Source organism: Equus quagga, chromosome 3, assembly GCF_021613505.1.
Source record: "Equus quagga isolate Etosha38 chromosome 3, UCLA_HA_Equagga_1.0, whole genome shotgun sequence".
In the NCBI taxonomy this organism is placed as follows: domain Eukaryota; kingdom Metazoa; phylum Chordata; class Mammalia; order Perissodactyla; family Equidae; genus Equus; species Equus quagga.
In genome coordinates this window covers 51367219-51391092 of record NC_060269.1, presented here as the reverse complement: position 1 = coordinate 51391092, position 23874 = coordinate 51367219, and the positions used below count along the sequence as shown (strand labels likewise).

General features: G+C 37.4%; 1 long non-coding RNA gene across 1 annotated transcript; it reads left to right on the top strand.

Moving 5' to 3' along the window:
- The first annotated feature begins 3140 nt into the window (after positions 1 to 3140).
- LOC124237556 (uncharacterized) lies at positions 3141 to 20469 on the top strand. Its single transcript, XR_006888032.1, has 3 exons — positions 3141 to 3218; positions 15242 to 15353; positions 19183 to 20469. It is a non-coding gene; the product is annotated as an uncharacterized LOC124237556 (long non-coding RNA).
- Positions 20470 to 23874: the final 3405 nt, after the last annotated feature.

Genomic DNA, 23874 nt, shown 5'->3' with positions numbered 1-23874 from the left:
GGGCGCCGCAGGGAGAGTGAAGGGCTAGAGGAGAAAGACCTGTGCTTTCTGGAAGCTTCTTATCTGCTGCTTGTGTCCTGAACATCACTCTGGAGATGCTACCTCAGCCTGCTAGTAGCAGTTCCCTCCCATAGCGGCGAGTGAATCCAGTCTGTAGGTGTTTTAACAATGAGAACCAGCTTCATCACGCTCCACCTCAAAAACACCAGCTTCAGACGGCTAGGCTGCCTTCAGAGATCTGGGCTTCAGGAAACAAGGTACTAAGGTTACCAACTCCTGTCTCCTCCCTGTGTTCCTCCAGCCCCAGGGGTGATAGCTGCTTCTAACAGTTGGTGCGTCTGCAATACCTTGGCGTTCTCTTCTTACGCTTCCAGTGACTTAGCTGGCAATACTCTATTTCAGTCAGCGAACGTACCATGAGTTACTAGTTATTATCCTGTGTTGAACAACTACTGTTTCCAATTTTTGACTTCTAAACACCGCTACCGTGAAGATTATGCATCACACTTTTTTCTTCTTCAGTAGGATTATTTCTTTAAGGTAGTTTTCCAGGAATGAAATTACTGTGTTAAAGAATATGGCTGTTTTAATACTCTATGTATTTATACACACTCACGTATGGCTTAAAATGCATGTGTGTGTGTGTGTGTATCTTTCCAAAAGATTTTGCCTGTTATTCTTCTCCAGGTAATGCAAAGGAATGTTTATATCATTTTTCCTACCCAATCTTGAAAAAAATTATATATTAAATTGTATCTTGATTTTTAATTACTTGCACTGTATTACTAGTGTGGTCTAGCATGCTTTTATATGTTTATTACAAAAATTTTGAAATTGTGAGTGAATGTTATTTTCAGTAGTTCACTGTTCTTCTAAACGTTTGATGTCAAAAGTCTAAGAGATTTTATATTCTAAGTCGTGCCCGTTCTTGGAATGAATAATACTCTGGAAAATGATTTAATTCTATCTAGCTCTCAGAATTCCAGAAAACAATAGTCATAATTTAAATATAGTTCCTTAATGGTAACAAGATACTTTCAGAAAGTGATCCCTATGGGAGAATAGTATGTATTTTTAATAAATAGTTTATTGAATGAAATAGAAATTATAGCTATTTATTTTCTCCTAAAAATAATGAATATAAGCTTTGTATTGAATAACAAACAGGACTGCAAACTCTTTGAGAAAATTGGCATTTAACCAAACTCTCTACTCTTCGTCAAACTTCTTAGTAAATCACTATGCACCCAATGACTACTAATGATTTCACATTTTCTAGTTCTAGCTTATTTTTTTACTGCCATCATAGTCTTTTGAACTGGTGTAGATAATTTTCCATTTTCAACTGTCGCCTTCACTTGCTAAACTCAATTTGTTTTCTCTGATTAATTTTCAATCAGAGGATTAAATGATCAAGGATCTTTTTTAATCTGTTAGTGGGACATTTTTTACATGTGGGGTGATAGTTGGAATAAATACTGTTCTTAAAAGTAGGAAAATCGTGGGGCCGGCCTGGTGGCGCAGTGGTTAAGTTTGCACGTTCTGCTTCTCAGCAGCCCGGGTTCGTCGGTTGGGATCCCGTGCAGACATGGCACCACTTGGCACACCATGCTGTGGTAGGTGTCCCACATAGAAAGTAGAGGAAGATGGGCACGGATGTTAGCTCAGCAAAAAAGAGGAGGACTGGCAGATGTTAGCTCAGGGCTAATCTTCCTCAAAAAAAAAAAAAAAAAAGAAACGAAAAGTAGGAAAATCCTATGTTCCTTTATGGATGAGGGACAAACACAGCAAATTATATGCCCTGACCCATTCTTAATTTCTTCTTTAGTAACAAATCTCTAGTTTTATCCCTGTAATGATGAGCCGGCCAAGAACCTACCTTTCCCATGCCCTCTGGCAACTAGGATGACCTGTGAGCTATAAGTGGAAGTTATTGGGTGTGGCTTCTGGAAAAACTTTTGGCTTTCTCCTGTATCCTAACAGAAATGGTGATCTGATGCTGGAGCTCCAGAAACTACACTGTGCCCTTGAAAATGGAAAACATGTGCTGAGTACAGAGCAGAAAGAAAGAGCATAGTCTCTGATATATAGTGCATATATATGTGATCTATAACATACTTCCCTCGACCATGCCAAGCTTCTTAACTTCAGATTCCTTTAACATGAGACAGAGCTACATGTATCTTGTTCAGACAATTGTCACTAGTAGCCGAGTATAATTCTTAAAAACATCTCTTCAATGATGAAATACTAACATCATATGCAAACTGATAAATTAAATTTATTATTATTTCTCCTCCTACTTTCATGGGTTTACACTAATAAGTTTGAAGACATTTATTTTATTACACAAGTTTCTGAAAGTTTATTAGAAATTATTATTATTAGTTTATTAGAAATTATTAGAAAAATAATATTCTAAGCTTTTGGGATTTTTAGATTTTACCTTAACATCTTTGGAAAACATCTGTAAAAGTAATCACCAAACGTTAGTGAGAAGGGGCTAAGAGGAATGCCTACTTTGTAAGATAATATATATGTAAGCACTCACTAAACATTAAAGGAATACATAAATATTGGCCGCTGTCCAACCAGATAAATCCTGCTTAAAGCCAAGGTTAAATCATGATAGAAAAAAATAATTACATTCAAGATAAATCAGTGAAAGTAATTCTGAGATAAAAGTAAGTATATTCTTGTACTCATATGTTTTGGCAGCACAGTATTTCAAAAAAATTCCCTTATGATATGTTTTTACAACCCTACCATTAGATGTGGAGGATTTATTTTTTTTCATCAAAGGTGTAAGTATTTTGTAAAGACTAGACGATCAGTACTGGCTCATTTTAAGAAAAGTTTGTGTGAAAATATAGCTTATGCGGTCTCACAGGGCTGCATGCTGTGCTGTGAAAACAGCGGGGAAGTCTTATAAAAAGTATCTTCACTCACGTTTTCCAATATATTAAAAAAAAAGGTTTGGTTTCTCAACGTCAACCTGTACTCCAGCTGTTTGTGCACATTTTTTGCGTGACTCTGCATTTTCCTCGGAGATTAAGAGGGTCTCATAAAGAAATCACCCTTTCTGAAATAGGCGATTTGCTTTTCAATACGTTGCATAACATCTGCTCTAAAGGAAGTGAGGGAGAGAAGCACAAGCCGGAGGAAAAGACAGCCCTGCAAAGTCGTAGGACCCCGGATCTGAAGGGCAAAAGCTGAAGGTAGGAAATGAACATGCATGAATTTCTATTCAGACATATTATTTGAAGCAGGACAGCAATTTGTATTTTGTAAAAACAATAGCCAGCACTGTTTTGAGAATTACCAAAATCCTTCCTTTCAATTTAGCTTGAACCATTAAACACAAATACACACATACACACAAACACACTCACAAGAGGTATAAGCCTAGCTTGTTGCATAGAACATCAAATTTTACATATTTGATCAATCTGGGCATTCATTTTTTGCATTGAATCTGAAGACCTGTGTTATCTTTAATAAGTTCCTAACTTATTAAAGTTCCTAACGTTAACAATTAACAACGATGTGTTAGTAGAGTTGCTTCATTTATTTCTCGCTGCGTCCAATTTTTATATTAATTATATCAACCAATTTCAGTACCTACCCTGTAAAAAGTTTTCTGTGGGACACGAAGCAAATAAAACCTAACTTCCAGGCCACTGCAGCCCCCTAAGAGAAGGCACGCATATCCAACTACCGGCTTGGCATAAGCAAAGCTCAAAGGATATGGCAGTTCAGAACAAAGAGAAATAACAGGCGGGCATGATGAATTGTTGCCCAGAATCTTGGAGCATCTTCTCCTCCCATCAGTTTATATCCCCCTGTTCATTTCTAAAAGTATGCAGCTTTTACAGAGAGCACACGAATGAAGCTTGACAACACAGTACAGGATGTGTGACTGTATTTTAGAAACAAGAACAATTTGCTAAACAATTTTTGTTAAACAGTTATCCCCTTTAGACCTTTAAACAACTATGCCAAATAGAAAATACACATTCTCATTTTGTGACTTAGAGGACTTTTGTTTTTTACATGAGTGCTTATCGTAAGTGAGATTTTATGATGTCTTATTCTCAAGAAATTTTCCAAAGGAATGCATATTCAATTTACTAGAAACTTCTTTGAAATAAAAACCTAGAATGTGACAAACATGTCAGTCTGCAGGCAACATTTCAAGACCATAACTTTTGTGTTACAGAAGATGTATATATTCCTACCCTGTGTCGATATGACAAAGACCAGATTAAGAATGGTCCATTTGTTTTCTATGGTGTGGAAAGCCAAATTAGATAATGAGAGACTTTGCAAAGATTTATAAATAAGGTCATTAGAGCCACAAGCAAAATGAAGAACTGTTGGTAAAGCTGCCATATGTAGAAATCTACATTATCTGAAGGATTAAAGGAACTCGCAATAAGTAAAGTTTACCAAAGTAAGTCAATTTTCGACATAGGGCCATGATTGGAGCAAAAAAGCAGGGACATAATTATAAATAATGCAGGACTCTTGCCCTCCAGCTGCTTGGAATATTGCCTAATATATAATTAATTTTTAAAAATCACTGTAGCAGCAGTGTTGAAAATGGATCAACAGGGGCAAGAATGGTTGAAGAGACAGCAGTTAGACTATTGGATGTGTCCAGGTGAGAGTTGATGAGGACTAGGGTTATGTTACTGGATATTCATTAATTCCAAAAATATTTACTGAATGTTGAATGTGTGCCAGGGACTGTTCTTGCCCTGGGGATTCAGCCATGAGCAAAACAACAAAAGTCTCTGCCCCGTGAATCTAAAACTCTACTGAAGAAGGTATACAATACGATAAATACAGACAATAAATAGTATTTTACAGAATGACAAGTACATAGGAAAAAAAAAGAGATCAAGAAAGAGGAATTTGAAATGGCATTGCGTATTGAAATTTTAGGTGGACAGCCTCCCTGAGAAAGTAACTTTTGAGTGGATGGAAATGAAGGAGCTAGCTATGAAGATCTCGGGGAGAGCATTTCATGCAGAGTGAGCAGCAAGTGTGAAGGCTGTGAGATGAGAGCATGCATACTGAGATCAAGAAGGAGCAGAGTCTTTATGCTAAAAGCAGAGGGTAGGGGGAGAAGATTAAGAGATGAAATCGGAAGGTAACAAGGGACTAGGTTATGCAGAACCTATAGATCATTGTAGGACTTTAGTGTTTACTCTGGGTGAGATGAGAAGCCTGTGTCAGTTATTTATCTATTTTCTCTTGGATCTAAAGACGTCCTTCAATGTTATTCTCTATGATGATGGAGATGGGACTCTGTACATTACATTTCCCAGTTAGTCAAATGGCTCTCTGTTAAGTTTTGCAGATAGAAGGCAATAGAAAGAGACTGGAAGGCAAGGGGAGGAGAGAAGAGATACGCCCTTCTGCTTTTCCTGTTTTCTCTTTGTATCGATCAGCAGCATCTTCAACCTTCACCTTCTTTGAGCACTTCCTGGAGCAGCCCTAGGCACCTCCTCAAAGCTTCCAGCAGCGGCCCTTTGGGACTCACTTCTCTGAGGTCTGAGGTCCATTGCCATGGGGCTCCTCCTTTAACCTTCCAGGTCCTGGTCATTTTCTCACCTACTCGCAGTCCCCAGGACCTAGGGATGGCACTCCCCTCTGAGTTACTATCTGGGTTACTGCAGTGTTCCCTTTTTGTCCCTTCACCTTCACGTGCCTGGGTTACCAACTTTCTGTTTAAATACCCTCTGTTCAAAATACTTAATGTGGTTTCTGTTTTCTTGATTGTGACAGCATCAGGTGCCAAGAGTGATCCCAGGAAACCCTCAAAGATGGGATTATGGAGTTGTTTTAGATATGTCATGTCCTTGACCTTAAATTTAATTAATGCCAACTTCTTTGTTAGGATAGAAAATGGGTTACTGATATTGCTATGGCATACACTATTTAATTAAATTACCACAGGCAGTTGCTTGGGATAAAGTGCTTATTGAAATAAATATCTTAGGGGACCAAGTGGCTGCTGCAATGGACTGATATCGTGGTAATGGTACCATATGACTGTGGGGTAGAATGGCTATTTCTGACTACACTGGAGACCATATGAAAGGAAAATGATGCGCTCAGGAGTTTAACAATCTCAAAGCTTCTCTTGTGATGCTAAAAGAATCTCTTACCTTTTTATGAAGTATTTATTTTAGGTTGTACTTACCAGAGCAGACATGGTTGAAAATTAAACTCAACATTTAAGTATTTGGGCTAGTTATAAAATTACAGTGGAAGTTGTAGTCACAAATGTTCCAAGTGTCCTAAAAGAAAATTAGGACGTTGATTGGGAAGAAGTAGGGATGTTTGGGTGAACACAAATAAAGCTGATAATCTTGAATCTACTCTGAGCCCTCCTTTCAGTGAGATGCTTATTTTCCTCAAGCCCTACTGCTCCTATTGTGTCTAGTTCTACAGCGAGAGAAATCTGAGTACATTCTAATTCCAACCCAAGAAGAAACAGGTTATATTCTAAAAGAATTACAATACTTTCCTAAATTATATTGGCATGAAGCTAGGGATATATGTAAGAATGCCTTATAAGGATGTTAGACCAAGGAGGATGGAATGTGACATTGGATCAGGACAAAGTAATACACATAAGTGTTATTCTTCCAGATTTAATATGATGGGTTGAGCATGAAATTTGTTCTAACACTTTTCTTGGTTTATTTGATTTAATAGTGGCCCTCTTTCAATGAGACTGGATATGAATTTACTAACCTAGTATAAAAAAAGGCTTAGGGATTTAGGAATCTCTAAGAATGGACTTAACTTGTGAAAATTGCACATGTACCACCACACAACATCCCTTTAGAGGGTCCAGAGGACATTCCCCTCACTAAGGCATGCACCAGCGTCTTTGTAATGCTCTATGATATGTATCCTCTAAAAGCTAAAGATGGCAATGGGAGGTGCTGTCACTGAAAAGGGATCCCTAATTTCAGTGGAGATCCTGGAGTCGCAGAGTAGCAGAAGTTAAGTAGCAAAACTAACTTCAAGAATCAGGATTTATACAGTTACTGTAATGAGCATCAAGGAAACGTTGGTAATCAGAATATCTTGGTTTGTCAGGATCTTAGACTATGGCTCCTCAATTCCTAAGAGTGAAATATCCTAGGAGTAAAATATATGGGCAGATTTCTAAAGTATTACTTAGTCAATATAATAGGAAAACTCTAGGTCTGATGAACTGCAGAACTGCCTTGAGTATTCACAGTTTCTCACCCAATTCTCAAACCTAAGCCAATTCATTGACCTGGAGTTCTATGGTTGAAAAGGAGGCTGGATACCTTTGAGAAAGAACCTGCAATATTCCCACAATTATATACTATAAAACTTTTCTAAGCCTTCCCAAAGTATGCTTGCACACGTTTAATTGGTGACCATGCACTAGGCTTAAGTTAATGCTACTCCTAGAACTCAAAAAGCATGTTAGACTACTGGTCAAAGTGGGTTCCTGTGCAGTTTGGTAAAAAAATCCAACTCACAAGGCCAATTGAGGAGGGGGATGTAGTGGAAAAAGGAGAGCTGTGGATGTTTCCTTCTTTGCTTGTATAGCATATTGCAAAATAGCAATTTTTGTAGCTCCTCCATTCAAGAGGTAGAATCTATTTTGCCACGTCTTGAAATGGGCTGCCCTTGTGACCTCCTTTGGCCCATAGACTATGGCAGAAGTGAAATTGCGTGAATTTTAAGCCTGGGTCTCAAGAGACTTTGTATCCTTCTGCTTTCTCTTTTGGAACCCTGCAACTGCCACGTAAAAGAGCCTGTTCTTGCCATTTGGAAGATGAAAAACCACATGGAACAGAGACAAGCCATTATAGCCAAGGCCCCAGATGCACAAGACAGCCCAAAGACCAGCACAGCCATCCCAGCAGCAGACCACAGACAGATGAGTGAATCCATCTGAGTCCAGAGGAATCACTAATTCTTTTCACCCTTTTTTTTTCCTTATTACTTTGTGTAAGGATTCTAAGTGAAATTGTAAATTAACAAGAAGATTTAATATCCCCTAGAGTTGGGACATGGTAAATGTTAGGACTTGGCATCTCCTCTTTATAGGGAAAGTGTGAGAGTGACTTTATTTGTATAAGAGATTTGGACCCTTCTAGGTGGAAGCATGAGGTTGTTAGAGTTGTTGCATGGAAGTTAAAATATGTGTAGAGGAGTTTTATGAGTGCTGAGTAGACAAAGCGGTGGCTTTATGATGCTGAGACTTTGGGACTTTGCCAATTACATTTCTCAGTCATATTTGCCAGCTGGCTTCCTTTTAGATTCTACCTACAGGATACATAGAGAGAAGACAGAGAAAGGGACTTCCTTCCTATTGTCCCTGTCTTTGACAGCAGTGCCCAGAAGCAGAAGTTGGATCCGGCCTCCAGCATTTTATGACATTTCCAGTACAGCCCTGGGGTACACCCTCAGAGGAAACAGCAACACCCTGGCAGTGGCTCCTCCCTTAGAAGTATGAGAACCAGCTCTGCAGAGCCCTTCTTCTAAGCTCCTAGGTTCTGGAACCAACCTCTTCCTTTTGTTCCCCAGCCCAGTGACGCAACTGTTGCCCACAGTTATCAATCTCTGTGTTACCCTTGTGCTCTTTAAGTTGTCCAACACTTATGCAAGAGTCCCCTCAGTATGAAATATCCAGCTTTGTTTCTATTTTCTTGACTACTCTCTAACTCATACAAAGCTACTGGAGGATTTTGAGATCTGGAATAATTGGTCTTGCATTTTAATATGATTATCCTGGCTGCTGTGTTGGAAAAGATTGAAAGAAGAGACCAATTAGGAGACTATTTCAGTAGAAATAGATGAAGAGAGCATGGACCTGGAGGTGAAGAAATGGTTAAATTCTGCATGTGTTTGAAGGCATTGATGATTGAAATTGTACATAGACCAAGTGTGAGTTTTGAAGAAAGAGGAAAAGTATGAGTTGTTATCTAGGAAAGTAGGAGACTGAATAGAGTAGGGAAATTTAGTGCTAATGTTAGGCGACAATTAAGGCTAGTGATCATGAATTTAAAAATGGGACTGATTAGCACAGTTGTGTATTTTCTACAGATATGGTTCTACAGTGGTTCTATTTGTTAAGGTAATGCTAGCTGCTGTGACAGATGAACCCTGAAATCTTAGTGGCCCAACACAATAGAATTAATATTTTGGTAACCTAAAGTCTAATAGGTAGTGGGACATGACAGTGGAGGTGGCTGATAGAAGCTCAGCATGTGTTTTCCAAGGTTATCCTGGACATTGACACCCAGTAGGAAAACGGGGGAAGAAAGAAAATGTGGAGTATCTCAAGAAATTTTATTTATTCTAGGCCTGGAAGTGGTATGCATCATTTCTATTCACATTTCATTGACTAAAATTCAATGCCATAGCTACACCTTAAGTCAACAGAGGATAGGAAATATCGTCTAGCTTTGGACCCAGGGGAAAGGAAAATAGGTTTGGTGAACTGTTAGCCAATCTCTGTGGAAAGAAGAGACACGGTCTGTCAATGCAAGCAGAGACTAGGCAAAGAGTTTAACCAGGGTTGTCATTTTGCAGCAGTACCACAAAAGGGAGAGCAAGGCAAGGGAGTTCAGAACATATGTGAGAAGCGGTTGACTATGAATTTAAACTGGATAAGGAGAAAGAGAGGGCACAAGGAGAGAGCAAAGATGTGAAGACTGATGTGCTGAGGTGCCAGAGTGGTGAAACGATTGTTAGAGTTGTCATTCTAGTTAAAACTAGCTGGAAAGACGGAGCTGCTGGTTGGAGAATGAGGTGCTTGAAATGGAAAATTTGGATGAATTGCAGTGCTGCCATTTACGAAGACAAGAGCATGAACTTGCAAATTATTACCTGAGATGGGGGCAAGAAAGATCACTGGGAGAGAGGTTGTGAAAGAATTTAGAGTCCATGATATTGACAGATGATCTTCACAGATACTGAAATGTTGAAGAGAGTAATAGTGAGCCAAGTGCTAAAATCTTCAAGGAATAAGGAAATGTCAAAATAAGAAAATTTATTATTATACATGATTTAGAAAGCTATTTGGCAGACAAAAAGACAAGACTTAGTGATTGGTTATTGGCAGTGGAGATGAAGGAAGTGTCAAGAGTCAATCCCAGGTTTCTCACGTATGCAAATACGTGGATAGTCTAGCCCTTTACAGAGGAGGAGCACTCTAGTGTGACTATCTTTAGGAGATAAATTATGAGTTTATTTTTTGATATATAGAGTTCGAAATTTCTCTCTCTTCAATATCCAAATCAAGATTTTGAGGAGATTATTTGAAATCTAAAGGTCTAGGGCTCAGAGAAAAAACAGATATGATATATATGTTTGAGAGTCATGGGGAAAAAAAACAGTATTTTAAAACATGTATTGATATTATTATCTGGGGAGCAATTAGGAAACAGAACTGAGCCTTGGAACATATAGAAAAAGTGAGGCACAAAGAGAAGACTTTTATTTGTTCAACCTACTGTATTAATTCAGGAATAAGTACACCCATGTTGATTAATTTGGCCTGATCCAATGTCATATTTTATCCTCCTTGGTCTAACACTCTTATAATATATTCTCACATATATCTCCTAGGTTTATGCCAATATAACTTAGAAAGATCTCGAACCTTTTGGAGTGTATCCTATTTCTTCCTAGGTTGGATTTTTCACTTGTCCCTAGTAGAATGTACTCAGATCTCTCTAGTTATAGGTCTAGACACAGTAGGGGTGGTAGGCATAGGTCTTGAGGAGAAAAAGCACCCCATTGAAAGAAAGCTTAAAGCAGATTCAAGATTTTCACCTTCTGTCCAAATATCCCCACTCTTTCTAGTCAATGTCCTAATTCTCACTTAGGACACTTGGATCGTCTGTGAATACACTTTACATTTTGATTCTATAACTAACCCAAATACTTAAATGTTAAGTTTAATTTTCAGCCATTTCTGCCTTGCTGTATACAAATAAAAATAAATACATATATATAAAAGTATGAGGGTTTTTTTAGGATCACAAAAGAAGCTCTCTATTTGATTTGACATTGTTAAATTCCTGAACATGTCATTTTCCTTTTTTATGGTATCCAGGGCAGACATAAATAGCCATTCTACGAAAAGCAACAGAGTATGAAGTTTAGGAGCCAAAAAATAGAGTTATTTAAGAAAGAAGGAGTTCAGTAGAATTAATAGTAACATTTATTGGGCACTTACTAGGTGCCAAGCTATGTTCTAAGAACTTTACAAAGATTCATTTCCATTATTCTTACAACATTTCTATGAAGTAAGTACTATTTTCGTCTCTATTTTACAGAGAAGAAAACTGAAACATAGAAAGATTTTTCTTTAACTAATTGCTTAAAGTCCCAGCTAGTAATTGACAGATCCAGGAATCGATCTTAGACCTTCTGACTCCAGAGTCCACAGTTTTGACAATTACTTTATACTAACTTCTCACCAAAAGTGGTCAGTGCTACTCAGAGAGAAGTAGGCCATGGAACAGGAAGTTGATTTTTGGATTTAGTGGTGTGGAGGTCATTGCTGATAGTAATGAGAGCTGTTTTATTGGAGCAGTAGAACATGAGGCCTGTCAGAGTACGTTAAGGAGAGAGTGGGGAGGTAAGAAGACGATACAGTGAGGGTCCTCAACTTTCTCAAGAAATATGACTGTCAAGGTCAGAAGAGGAAGAGAGATAAGATGATAGAAATAAAACTGAGGTCCAGGAAAGTTTTATTTTTGTTTATGTTTTTTGTTTTGCTTTTAAGATGAAAAGAGCTCTTTAAATGTTTATGAGAAGGAACTGTTGAGAAAGGAGGTTGATTATATAGGAGGGCAACAGGATAATGTGCATGCTTCCTGGGAAGGTGAGAGGGGATTGAATCTAGGGCGCTGATGCAAGGACTGACCTTAAGAGGATCAGGAACAATGCTTCTTCTATTTGAACAAGAGGAAAGGAGACTAGAATGGGTGCAAACGCGATTAGTTTTATGGGTTGAGTGGTTGGGAATTAAGGGTGTGCCCATTCCATAGCTTCGATTTTTCTCTTTTGGCAAGTAAATTCACCTGGACCTGAAAAATTGTGAGTCTATTGTGGTGTAAATAGAAGTTGAGAAAAGTGTCGAACGTGTGAATAATTGAGGCCAGTGAGAGATTTGTTAATGACCTAGATGAGGTCGGTGATGACAAATTTATAGTGTTACTTTGTTCTGTTTGTTATTTCCTCCAATATCATTCACTGCCCAAGACATTAAAAATTGATTCCTTTAGGATTTATTTTTATTTTTGCTAAATGAATGCAATGAAAAAACAGAAGGAATTGGCATTTACAAGGAAAAAAGTAGCTGAAATAATGAACCATGGAACCTTAACTAAACAGGAGGATAGTAAAGATAAGAATTATGGTTATGGTTATGGTTTTGGTTGTGGTTATGGTCATAGTCATGGTCATGGTCATGATCATGGTTATGGTTATGGTTACGGTTGCAGTTAGTGTTAGGGTTAGGATTGGAGTAAGGGTAGGGTAGAGTGTGGAAGGGTCAAAGGACTAAAGACCCTGAAAAGGTCAAAGAGTAGTCATCATAGAATTAACTGAAAAAATTACCTTATGGACAGAAGAAGATTTGAAATTGATTAGCTTCAGGTTATGGCCAGGTCCAGATTAGGGCCTTGAGAATGGCTGTCAGCGTGAAGTAGAGGAGGACATTGGAAACAAGCGGTTAGGTTATAACCTAATCCAGAATAGGTTGGCCATGGACTGGAAATCTTACAGGATGATAGCAGGAATCTGGAATGAAGAGGAAGCCTATCTGTAACTTAGGTGTCAAGACCTTCAGTGAAAGAGGTGGGGTTGTTGAGTGGCTGGGAGGTGCCACCTATAAGGGATGAGAGTGAATGGTATGACTGAGGCAAGCTTGACAGCAGTAGGAGTGCTCACTGGACACTGAGAAAGCAAATGTCTGAAATCTGCTAAGCTTACAGCTTGATGCTTAATATATGGAGGTGACAGAAAAATAAAAGCCGCTTCTTAAAGCCTACAGGTGAAATTGGGTTCTCAAGAGAGTCAGGGTCCAGTTGAGGCAGAGATGGAAGGAATGTTCTAAATAGAAGTTGATGGTATAGAGGAATTTTTACATTGTGGAATAGACCTTTTCAAGGGCATTGTTATATGAGGGGAAGAAAGAAGAAGGCAGATGGGCTGGGCGAAGTTGTCTTAGGAAGGTAAACAGAATCATCTATTGCAAAATATTTTTTTTGCAACAGATTATACTATTTTTTTAAAGAGGTCACTAAGACTTTGGACATTGACTAATTTAAGCTAAAATTAAAGGCCTGGGGATTCATGAATTTTGTCCTGACAGTCTCTTTGAAGGAGGTGGAATTGTGGGACTCATAGACAGTTCCTTGCTCACCCAAGGGCTTGAAGCCATGTTGGTTTGGCCACAGAAGTCTCAGAGCAGAACACAGAGCTTTGAGTGGTGCAATGGCCCTGTCTCTGCTGGCCCAGCATGTTTATTATTTCCCTAAATGTTTATAACTTTGACTACAATCCGTTATTGCATGTACCATTCTGGGTTGCATTTGTTTATTTACAGGTTTCCCCTATTTAACTCTGGATTCTCAAAGGGCAAAAACTGAGTCTTGTCTTTTTATCCTTAGCTTTTATCCTAAGCACTTGGCTTCATGCTCGTTCAATAAATATTTGATCCAATGACTGTAAATACACTATTTCTAGTCCGAGTTAATTGTACTGTCTACTACTCAATATAGCTTATCAATGCTGTGCACTGCTTTGTTAGTTCATGATGACTTCCAAAAAATTTTGAAGTCTACATATATAGAGAGGTTGGATACAAACAAGAGGAAGAATGTGGAAGCGTCAGTTTGTGTACAGATCACTGATAAGAGAGAGAGGAAACCAATTAGCATTCTTTCCATTATCAGTTGTTTTCAATTGTGTTATGATGACCTGGATAGGCTCTCCCATAAGAACTAAGTAGTGAAAAAGTAAATAGATAAATAAAAGAGGAATAAGTCAATTGCTTGACTGCATTTGATACTTAAGTAATCAATCTGAAAGAATTATTTCAAGAATAAATGGCTTACTGGGCTCTAGTTGATTGTTCCTACTCGACATTTTACAATAAAACACCCTCCCTCCCTTGCATCATCAGATAATATAGCCAAACTTTCTTAAAATGAATTAAATCTCATTCATTATGTCAAAATTCAATCAGAGCTTTAATTTTTTAGTGATGTCCAGTTATAATTTACATCTTTCCTATTGAGTGAAAAACTTTTTTCCTGTTCTCCTAGAATTCTGAGACTTTTTGTACTAGTGGGATTGTAATTCCTGACCACGGGCTTTTTAGGGCATGTTATAAAACAGTAGACAGTGTGCAGTTTCATCAAACACTATCAAATATAGCTCTTGCCAAATTCCAGGGGTGACAATATGTAATAGTCCTGTAGGGAGAAGCAGAATAACATTTCACAAGGTGAGGTTTTAAGCTGATCTCTAACACAATTACACTTCCCTTTTCAATCAATCATAGAATTGTTTGTTAAGGTTTTAATAATACTGTAATAAACATTATTATAATTACCACTTATCAAGTGCCTACTCTGTGTTAGAGGATTGACGGTATCTCGCATTATCCTAAAAACAATCCTGAAAAGTTCCATATACAGCTCTCAGACTACACATGATAAAACTTAGGTTCAGAAAAGCTAAGTTATCTGCAGTCATAAGGTTTTTAAGCAAAGACCTGGAATTTAAGACCAGGTTTGCTAACTCCCATCCCCATGCTCTTTGTGCTATGTCACATTACCTCCATGCCATATCATGTTTACCAGTGTTTCCTTAGGAATGGAGGTAAATGTGTGTGTACACACACAAACACACACTACAATAAACACTGGCCAGGACATAGAAGAAATCAGGCCCGGTTGAATGAGAACTATGCAATGATTCTAACAAAAAATTTAATATTGTATGTCTTCGATTCCATGTTGAGCTTTGTGTTTATCCATTTTAGTGGAGAAAATTGTATTTTCTGCAGGAGGATCCTTCATTTCTTGTAGTTTTTTGACATTGCTATAAATTTTAAAATGAAGATAAATAGTAGAAGGATGTTTTATACAAATAAAAAATGTTACTTCATTCTCAAAGTAAGTCCACTAAAACCAAAAACTTTATCTTTGGCCAGGATTATATTTCCACGCTCAAAGAACAGGGCCATGAATCTAATGTTGGCCAAGATTCCTATACTTGACAGAGGTACCAGTTCATCACAGCAACTTCTATAACCTTGAAACACAGTAAGCATGTTCTGTGTTGTCTTTTGTGTGTGTGTGTGTCAGAGAAAGATTTGCCCTGAGCTAACATCCATTGCCAATTCTCCTCTTTTTTGCCTGAGGAAGATTAGCCCTGAGCTAACATCTGTGCCAGTCTTCCTCTATTGTGTATGTGCGATGCCTCCGTAGCATGGCTGATGAGCGGAGTAGGTCCATACCTGGGATCCGAACCCACAAACCTGGGCCGCCAAAGCAGAGCATGCGGAACTTTAACCACTTGGCTGTGGGGCTGACCCCTGTTAGGGCATTTTAATAATTATTGGTAAATTGAACTACAGGTCCACAGTACATTACCTACAATTCCAAAATCCAAAAATCTTTAGAAACTGAAAATTTTAGAGGAGTGTGGTACTAGAACTCATTTGGCTCAAAAGCATGTCCTAAAATGACATGAGGCTATATATGGTCTTTAACTTACTTGGTATGAATTTCCATGTGTTTCACACGAGGAATATTAACATTTTAACTAAAAGATGCTGCGGCTGGTGTGTAATATGGTATATGCACCACGTCACTACTCTATAATTCAAAGAATTCTGGATCCCAAAACACATTTGGCCCCAAGATTTTAGGAAAATGAACTGTAAAATTTCATTTCTCTTTCATGGTCAGCTCTGTTGCAATTAGGCAAAAGCTACGCTAAGTTTATATAACAAAGTTTCACTAATTCAATATATTTAAAATTAAGTTGAAATAATGGGACATATTTCATAAGTAATTTATTAGTGTATAAATAAGTAGACTTCCAAGGGGAAGCATCTACCCTTTGTAGAGGCACATTTGGTCTTTTTTCTTTTACCGTGAAGTCATGAGAGTTCAACACTCAGGATATAGGGCATTCCCATCACACCAAAAAGTTCTTCAAGCCCTTTTGCTGTTAATGCCCTCTCCACTGTCAGCATGGCAACCACACGTGCCACTATAGAATGGAGTTGTCCACTACATGTTCTTTTCTGTCTAACTCTTCTCGCTCAGGTTGATGTTTGGGGATTCATCTATCTTATTGCATGTATCAGTAGTTTGTTTCTTTTTTTGTTGAGTAGTATTCCAATGTATGAATATTTCATGATTTGCTTATCTATTTACCTGTTTGGGTTGTTTTTAGATTGGGACTATTATGAGTAAATTTGCTATAAACTTTCATCTGTAAGTCTTTTTGTGGGCATATATTTTCATTTTTTCTTGAGTAAATACCCAGGAGTGAAATTAATGAATCCATACAAAAAGTATGTATTTAACTATAAGAAATTACCAAACCCAGGGCCCACCTAGTTGTGTAGTGGTTAAGTTCACACACTGTGCTTCAGCAGCCCTGGGTTCACAAGTTCAGATCGGGGGCTCAGACCTACATACCGCTCATCAAGCCATGCTGTGGCGGCATCCCACATGCAAAATAGAGGAAGATGAGCACAGATGTTAGCTCAGCAACAATCTTTGTCAAGCAAAAGGAGGAAGATAGGCAACAGATGTTATCTCAGGACCAATCTTCCTCACCAACCAAAAAAAAAGGAGTATTGTGTGTCACTTCAATAAAATCCCACCACCACACTTAAAAAAAAAAAGAAATCACCAAACTGTTTTCCAAAGTGGTTTACCATTTTCCACCCCCACTAATAGCATGTGAGTCTCAATTGCTACACATATTCAACACAGATGATATTGTCAGTATTATTGTTTTTTTGTTGTATTGTTGTTTTGTTAATTTTAGCTAGTTTAATGAGTATGTAGTAGTATCTTATGATGGTTTTAATTTGCATTTCCCTGATGACTAAAGAAGTTCAACTTCTGTGTCTGAGCTTATTAAGCCATTTGTATGTCTTTTTGTGAAGTGTTTGTTCAAATCCCTTCTCCCCCAACCCCCCCAGCTTTTTGGTCATCTTGTTAAATTGTTGTGAATATTTCTTTCAGCCTGTGGCTTGACTTTACATTTTCTTAGTAGAGTTTCTTGCAGAACAAGTATTTTTACTTTTAATTGAGTCTAAGTGAAAAAAAAAAAATCTTCTGGGGCCGGCCCTGTGGCTGAGTGTTAGGTTCACATGCTCCGCTTCAGCGACCTGGGGTTTCACCGGTTCGGATCCAGGGTGTGGACATGGCACCGCTCATCAGGCCATGCTGAGGCAGCATCCCACATGCCACAGCTAGAAGAATCCACAGCTAAAATATACAACTATGTACCGGGGGGACTTGGGGAGAAAACGCGGGAAAAATAAAATAAGATGATTGGCCACAGTTGTTAGCTCAGGTGGCAATCTTTAAAAAACAAAATTTTTCTCCTAAGAAATTTTTGCTTACTCTAATGCTGCAAAGATTGTCTTTGATTATAACTATTCAAAACTAAAACCAAGTCTCTTTTTGCTTCTCCTTTTTTGAGTGGGAAGCTGGGCCAGATAAATGATAAATTCCTTCTTAACTAGTATTTTTTATATTAGTTCTTGAGATTGCCTATGACAAAAGCTGTACTAACTATTTTTCTAAATAATATGGCTGAGTCAGAGGTTGATATTTCCAGTTCTCAGTGAACATACACTATTAGGAGAAATTATAGTTCAAGGGTGAACGTGTTAAGTGCCTCAAGAACAATATAACCATGTTTCTAAAGATGTTCTAGGCACCAGAAGATCACTCCTAACTCCATAAAGCAAGAAAAGCTTTATGAAAAAGGTAGTATTCAACCTAGGCCATAGGTGATGGCAGAATTTTGATAGACAAGATGAAGATAGGGGATCCAACATAGCATGGCGTGAACAGGAGCATGGAAGCAAATTTTTTAATATAGACGTATTAGATCTAAGGTTGGAAAAGTAATTTGGAGGCTGGGTAGAGGAATGGTTCATGCTGTGTTAAGTGCTGCTTACCTGATAAGTAGTTGTAGGTTCTTTCTGAAGGGACACCCATTGATGGTCTCAACAGAGAAAAGGTAAAGTCAAAGAGGTGCTTTACACAAGTTTTCATTCAGCTTTGATGAGAATGGTTCAAGGGCTGAAGATATTGGAAAGAGAGACCCCAGTGAGGACTAAGCTGAAAGGGAACGGACTTGACTGCCTAGTATTGCATTTATCCTTTACTTTTTTCATGTCCTGTCTCTCCATCATGATTGTGAAGTTTTTTAAAGGGTGGAGTTGTGACTTATTTCTCTTTTCATATTCACCGGCCTCTAGAGTAAACCACTCAGCAGTGTTGATTGATACTTGTTCAGTCCAAAGAGAGTGCAGGAGGATGGCAGAGAGAGAACAGAAATTGCCAATTCCAAGGAAATCTTAATCCTGGTCTCATAATTAGAATTGCCTTACAGGACATATATCATATTATATCAGAATCTCACTCATTTAGAGACCAGTTTTGTTTTGGGTCATGTGAAAATAGGGAAGTCACATTTGCCCTAAACTCTCTCAAATTCACTTTTACTATCTATAAAATGAGAGGTTGCCTTTTATCTCTGCACCTCCAAACATTTGTAGAAAACCAACATGTTATTTCTTTCTTAGATATCATTTAATGTGAGACTATTTACATAGGGGTCTTAAAAGTGGTCACTTTGTGTTCTAAAAAATGTTATCCCAATATTAGCATTTAGAAAGAGCAACACAGTGAATCCTTGAATATCCAATTTGCAGGGTATTGAATTTTTTCTGTTTGGTGATGGAATCCTCACCTCTGTTTGGTGATGGAGTGATTTCTGTAAGCATTTCTCAGCCTTAATTACATGTTAGCTTTTATCACATCATACGTTGATTTAATATAATATGGCCATTGTGACATGGTTTCAAATTCTCCATTTTTCTTTTCCTATTAGTGCCTGAATACATGTGTCTTACTTGTGGGTTTAGAAGAAAGCGCTTGTCACATATTGCTTTTCCACTGTAATCCCCCAACCATCAACTTGAAGGAAAGGAAGGAAGAAAAGAAGAAAAGGAGGAAGGAAAGAAGGACGGAAAAAGAGTAGACCACTGGTCGCAGAGTGCTCCTTGGGTTGAGAAGGAGAAACGACAAAGAAGGGAGCCCTGCTGGAGCCTCTCAAAACTGAAAGAGCACTACAGTTTCATTCACTGTCCCCACTACTAGTCTTCTGCAAGCCTTAAGAGTTATATTCCTCAGTTGGAGAAGCTTTGATCCAGTGTTCAGTTAATAAAATAATTTTTCCAGAAATTTACATTGGATTATATATATGGTAAAATAATGGAATTTTAATATTTAACTCATTTGCTTGTTTCTGAATATCATTTCCCAAGGAATTATATTGAACTTTATTAACTTAATAAAAAAATACAGATTCTGTGTTACATAAAATAATTGGCACACTGGTTGGTTAATGATTTATGAGAATTAATTCTTCATCTTAAATGGAAGAAATTCTAAACTTTCAACATTTCAAGCATTTCATTTTGTTTTTTATATACAAAGAGAAATAAGAAGCTCTCCAGAGAAAATTTCTGTGCAAGCAAAATGTGTTCCAAAAAGACTTGTGAAACTCTATTTGATATTGTTATCTACTAAGAGAGAGAATGAAATTATCACTTGATAAAGCCCAAAGAAAACTTGATGGTCTCAGATAAAATGAGTGATCTTTGCAGAGGAAAAGTACTTCACAGAAGCCGGAAACTGGGACACCAAAGGGAGGAAACTGGTACTAGAATATTTCACTTAATGACTATATGACAAGTCCATCACAGTTCATTATTTACAGGTCATTTTCCTGTCAATTGTAGGAATCCTGGCCTTAATCATTTGTGTCAACACACACTTCCGTATAAAAACTTCCAACATGATACAGATAATTCTGAGAAACACGATATGTGTTCTGACAATTTTGTGCTTTCCTTTTGACTCTGAATTTGCCAAGATATTTCCTGTTAACTCCTTGGCATGAGTGTTTTTAAGTGTCTCTTACTGATGCCAGCACTGGGTGTCATGCTGGGAAAATCCAGTTTTTGAAAGGAAAATTACAAAGCATTGTGGTCAGCATTAAATTTAAAGGAACATTGCTACTACTTTTAAATACATTTCCACAGTTAGGTATTTGATTATTTTAGACAGAATTTCTTTGTAGCATCATAACAGAATTTCTTTTTTAGCATCTTTACAGAGGTATAATTGATATACAAAGAACTGCACATATTTAATGTGTACAATTTGATGAGTTTGGACATATGCAAACACCCGTGATACCATCACCACAATCAAGGTAATAGACATATCTAACACATTCCAGAGTTTCCTCGTGTCCCTCTGTTTCGTTTTATTTTTGGTGGTAAGAACATTTAACTTGAGTTAGACCCCTTAACAAATTTTAAGTGCACAATACTGTATTGTTAACCCTAGGCACTCTATTGTACAGCAGATCTCTGGAATTTTTTCATCTAGCATAACTGAAACATGCTCATTGAACAAGAACTCCACATTTCTTTCCCCTGCAGCCCCTGGCAACCACTGTTGTATTCGCTACTTCAATGAATTGGACTACTTTCGATGCCTCATATAAGAGGAATCATGAAGTAATTGCCCTTCTTTAACTAGGTCATTTCATTTGGCGTAATGTCCTCCAGGTTCATCCATGTTGTCGTAAATAGCAGCATTTCTTTCTTTTTTAAGGTTGAGTAATATTCACTGTATGTATATGCCACATTTTCTTTATCCATCCATGTGTTGATGAGCACTTGAGTTGTTTCCATATCTTGGCTACTGTGAATAATGCTGCAGCAAACATGGGAGTGAAGATATATCTTCAAGATCCTGATTTCAGTTCTTTTGGATGTATACCAAAAGGGAGATTGCTGGACCATATGGTAGTTGTCATTGTAATTTTTTGAGGAACCTCCACAAATTTTCCCATAGCTGCTACATTATTTTACATTCCCATGAACAGTATACAAGGGTTCCAATTTCTCCACATCCATGCCTACTCTTATCTTTTCTTTTTATGATGATAGACATCCTAACAAGTGTGAGGTGATAGCTTGTAGTTTTGATTTGAATTTCCCTAATAATTGGTGATGTTGAGCACCTATTCATATGCCTTTTTGGCCATTTGTAAATCTTCTTTGGAGAAATATCTCTTCAAGTTCATTGCCCATGTTGTAATCAGGTTGTTTTTTGCTATTGAATTGTAGGAGTTCCTTATATACTTTGGAAATTAACCCCTTACCAGATATACGGTTTGCAAATATTTTCTCCCATTCTGTATGTTCACTTTTCACTCTGTTGATTGTTTCCTTTGCTATGACATAAGCTTTTTAGTTTGATGTAGTTCCACTTGTCTATTTTTGCTTTTGTTGCCTGTGCTTTTTGTGTCATCTCCAAGAAATCATTGCTGAGACCAATGTCAAGAAGATTTTCTCCTATATTTTATTCTAGAAGCTTTATAGTTTTAGATTTTACATTACATCTTTAACCCATTTTGAGTTGATGTTTGTGTATGGTGTAAGATAACAATGCAATTTCATTTTGTTGTTTGTGGATGTCCAGTTTTCCCAACACCATTTGCTGAAGAAACTGTCCTTTCCCCATTGTGTAGTTTTGGCACCCTTGTTGATCAGTTGACTATGTGTGTGGATTGATTTCTGAGCTCTCTATTCTGTTACATTGGTCTGTATGTATGTCTTTATACCAGTGCCATGCTGTTTTAATTACTGTAAGCATTGTAATATACTTTGAAATCAGGAAGTGGAATGTCTCCAGCTTTCTTCTTTCCCAAGGTTGTTGGGGCTATTCCGAGGTTTTGTGGTTCCATATAAATTTTAGTATTGGTTTTTCTATTTCTGTGGAAAAAATGCCATGTGGAGTTTGATGGAGATAACATTGAATCTAGAAATCGCTTTGGTTAGTATGGGCATTTTAACAATATTAAGTCTGCCAATCCATGAACACGGGATGTCTTTCTATTTATTTGTGTCTCCTTTAATTTCTTTCATCAATGTTTTGTACTTTTCAGTGTCCAAGTCTTTCACTTCCTTGGTTAAGTTTATTCCTAAGTATTTTATTCTTTTTGATGCTATTGTATATAAGATTGTTTTCTTAATTTCCTTTTTGAAAGGTTCATTGTTAGTGTATGGAAATGCAACTGATTTTTGTGTGTTGATTATTTGTATCCTGCAACTTTATTGAATTTGCTTGTTAATTCTAACAATTCTTGGTTTTCTTTTCCTTTTGTTTTTTGTTTTGTTTTTTTTTGTTTTTTTGGATTGCGATGTTTTATTACAGTAACATGGGTTTATAACGTTATATAAATTTCAGGTGTACATCATTATATTTTGAGTTCTGTGTAGATTATATCATGTCACCACCCAAAAACTGATTAAAATCCATCACCATACACATGTGCCTGATCACTGCTTTTGCCCTCCCCCCTCCTCCCTTCCCTTCTGGTAACCACCAATTCAATATCTATCTCTATATGTTTGTTTCTTGTTGTTTTTGTCATCTGTTTATGAGTGAGATCATATGATATTTGACTTTTCCCTCTGACTTATTTCACTTAGCGTAAATAACCTCAAGGTTCATCCATGTTGTCACAAACGACCAGATTTCATCATTTCCTATGGCTGAGGAGTATTCCATTGTGTGTATATACACCACATCTTCTTTATCCATTCGTCCCTTGATGGGCACTTAGATTGCTTCAATTCTTTACTATTGTGAATAATACTGCAGTGAACATAGGGGTGCGTATATCTTTACACATTCGTGTTATCATGTTCCTTGGATAAATACCCAGTAGTAGAATAACTGGATCACATGGTAGATCTATTCTTAATTTTTTGAGCAATCTCCATACTGTTTTCCATAGTGGCTGCACCAGTTTGCACTCCCACCAGCAGTGTATGAGAGTTCCCTTATCTCCACATATTCTCCAACACTTGTTAATTTCTGTCTTGTTAATTATAGCCATTCTAATGGGTGTGAGGTGATATTGTAGTTTTGATTCGCATTTCCCTGATACTTAGTGATGTTGAACATCTTTTCCATGTGCCTGTTGGCCATCTGTATATATTCTTTGGAGAAATGTCTGTTTATATCTTTTACCCATTTTTTAATTGGGTTATTAGTTGTTTTGCTGTTTAGATGTAAGATTTCTTTATATATTTTGGATATTAATCCCTTGGCAGATATATGGTTTGTCAATATCTTCTCCCAGTTGTTATCTTTTCATTCTGTTGATGGTTACCTTCGCTGTGCAGAAGCTTTTTAGTTTGATGTAGTACCATTTGTTTTCTTTTTCTGTTCTTTCCCTTGCCTGGTCAGACGTGGTACTTGACAATACGTTGCTAAGACTAATGTTGAACAGCATGCTGCCTATATTTTCTTCTGGAAGTTTCATGGTTTCAGGTGTTATATTCAACTCTTTAATCCACTTTTAGTTGACTTTTGTGTATGGTGTAAGATAATGGTCTACTTTTCTTCTTTTGCCTGTGGCTGTCCAGTTTTCCCAACACCACTTATTGAAGAGCCATTCCTTTCTCCATTGTAGGTTCTTGGCTCCCTTCTCAAA